Genomic DNA, 2988 nt, shown 5'->3' with positions numbered 1-2988 from the left:
TAAAGAGAATGCAGCTGCTGCTCTCCTGCAGTTGTGCACTAATAGTAGTAGATTTTGCAACATGGTTCTCCAGGAAGGTGCCGTTCCTCCGCTGGTGGCCTTGTCGCAATCTGGGACACCAAGAGCTAGAGAAAAGGTGAGGCTATATTAAACTAGAACTTACCCGACAAGTGTTCAAAATTCAAATATTTGAAAGTGTGTTTTAAAGGTGTTTGATTGGTTACTGCGTGTTTTTGAATGCATACAAAGTTGAAATCAAAATTTTACTGTTCTTGTTTCTCCTTCAATGTCTATTTAAAAACAAAGATGCATTCTAACTTCCGTATCCATCAGCTTTTTTAAGCTAAGTTCTTTTATATCCGAATTCACCATATACCTTCCTTTTTGTATGATATATCTATCCATATTACATTGCATATTCATCATTTTTTTACTCTTCCAGGCTCAACAACTTCTTGGCTACTTTAGAACCCAACGGCATGGTAATTCCAGGGGATGATTTTGATGTGAACTTTTTGAGGGCTGTAGCATATGGTAAGATTTAAGTTGAACTCTGTAAATTCTGAATTAGCAAATAATTATTGGGGATGATGCGTGACGGCTTCTTTTCTTTTATTCTTTCTTATTTCTACATTTTTTTGAGTATATTTAAATATTGAAATGAGACCTTTACTTGTGAAAGCTTGCTAGAAAAAGATTGTACTTGTTGTTATTGTTATTTTGATACGTAAAATTTGTTTGCTATGCCATTCATTTTGTATTGTCGGAATTCCACATTCATGGCATATCAAGAAACCTAGACGAGGGCAAGTTTGGAGAATTAGACACCAATCAAGGATTTTATTTTTTTTAGACAAAAAATGGGCCTTTTATGCCCTTGTCGTCGCATGTTTCTTTGTCCAAGTTAGAAAACAATATTTTATTTTTGAAACTTGAATGAGATGGATTTGGTCGTGATTTACAGTTTCTGTTATGCGAGGTTCATAAAAGTTTTGGATGCCATTTTATCACTTGGTTTTAATCTATTTTATTTTAAAAAAAAAATCGGCGATGGATTAAAGTATTGATGGAAATTCACAAACTGAGTTATTTTTTTATATCAACCCAATAATTTTCATATAATTAATACACCAAAAAAAGCTAATCCTTTTAATCGAGTTCCTATCCTTTGAAACTTTTGACTGTACTAAATAAATTAATTCGAGTTTTGTTTCAATCACATGTCTAATTGAAAATGTCTTTTCTAATTGAAGATGTCTCTTCTATTAAGATAATATTTTCTTGTTAAGACTTTCTCAAATTTCAATAAATCAATATCAGATTTTGAAAAATTAAAATAATGATCAAGAATTTCCTGAAAATGATTTCCTGTAAAACAATTCTTCTGATTTTTCATTAGCCAAAGGATCTAAATGATGCAAATTGCCATTGGTCTCACAACAAGCAGCATCGCCTATGTTGTATAAGCGTGTGGTGATTATGATTCGGCGTCGAGCACTCTTTCTTGGAAACTCATCTTTGTTGGATTCCCGTGTATCTATTTTCCATATATCATCGAGTATAATCAAAGAGGTTCTATCCTTGAGAAAACTGTAAATTGGATTGCCTCCAGATTTTGAGGTGGTTGAAGCTTGTCTTCATCAGCAAGATGATTAATGATGTTTCGCAAAAGATGTTCTAAATTGAAGTTCTCTGAAACAGTAACCCACAAATGGCTATCGAAATTGGCCTTCACAGATGGGTCATCATAGGTCTTTTTAATAAGGGTTGTTTTACCATGCCTACCACAGAAATGACCTTAAGCCCATCATCACTTTGCATAACTGCAAGCTGTTTCTTTGGCTTTTCAATGCCCAAGACATCTGTTTCTTCCAAGAAAAGCGCATCACCTCGAGTGTCATACATTTGATTGCTTGATCCTTCATCCATGAAAGCATGCATGTCTTCGTATTTCTGGCCATTCTTGGAAACGTTTTCTACTCTCAACTTGACTTTTTGGAATTCAGAAGCAACTAGCTTGATGGCGGGCTCTCAAATTTTTCACCGAAGATACGTCTGTTTGATCTACTGCTTGAATCCATTCGATCACGATGTGGAAGGGCAACTCTGAGAATGTATTTTTCAAGAAGTTCTTCAATGTCGTAAGTGATTTCGCGTACTTTCTTAACCCATTCTTTGAATTACGAATGCCCTCATCTCTCCTATTCATCTCGAAAGTATTCGGCATGGTTCCCGAACCCTCCAAGAAATTCTCGCTCATGTTGGAGCAACAAAGAAAGTTGATTGAAGAGAAAGGTTACTGCACTTTCTGCCATTTCTGTTTGTTCAAGATGGAACGATCCTCGTTGGATGCTGCAACTGCAATGCAAGGTACGAGGAAATATTCTCAAATTTTAAATCTATGCCAAGAAATTTGTTTTTAGAAAATGATAAAGAGTTTAGAGTCCTAAATGATGCCAATTCTCGGTCCCAAAAAATTTGATTCAATATTTCTAAGATTATGATACGATTTATTTGGCATTTCTTTTAAATTGAATTATTGAATAATAACAAATTTCATACTACGTACAAACTATTTTAACAATAAAATGAGTTCTATTTATCATAATTTATCTTATTCCCAACCAAAAAAAAATTATTTTATTTTACCAACCAAAAGACATTAAATTTTTTAAAATGAAAAATAAGTACTAAATAATAGATAATAATTTAAATAAGACATCATATTTTAGTGACTTGCTTGTTATAGAAATTAATATGAATAATAATTCTCTGGGAAAACTTTAAATTGTGGAGGAAATATAACAGCAAAAGAACGGAGACTTAACCGAATGATCAAATTCAGCAATTTGTTGACATGAATGCTACAGATCAGGTGATTGCTAATCTGGAGATGGAACAACAGAAATAATTACTATTATTGAATACTTAAAATATGTAAATGAAAAATCATGCATTTTTGTTATCAAATTTGAAAAATATTATCTG

General features: G+C 32.9%; 1 long non-coding RNA gene and 1 pseudogene across 1 annotated transcript; one reads left to right on the top strand and one right to left on the bottom strand.

The window, feature by feature from the left end:
- Positions 1–744, top strand: LOC140966655 (uncharacterized). The gene is made up of 2 exons (XR_012173418.1): positions 1–136; positions 443–744. It is a non-coding gene; the product is annotated as an uncharacterized lncRNA (long non-coding RNA).
- A 599-nt stretch (positions 745–1343) lies between these two features.
- LOC140966654 (putative disease resistance protein At1g50180) lies at positions 1344–2173 on the bottom strand (annotated as a pseudogene).
- Positions 2174–2988: the final 815 nt, after the last annotated feature.

The sequence above is a fragment of the Primulina huaijiensis genome, unplaced genomic scaffold (genome assembly GCF_012295235.1).
Source record: "Primulina huaijiensis isolate GDHJ02 unplaced genomic scaffold, ASM1229523v2 scaffold207558, whole genome shotgun sequence".
NCBI lineage: Eukaryota > Viridiplantae > Streptophyta > Magnoliopsida > Lamiales > Gesneriaceae > Primulina > Primulina huaijiensis.
The sequence above is the reverse complement of the archived record's forward strand: the minus strand, read 5'-3'. Positions and strand labels throughout refer to the sequence as shown.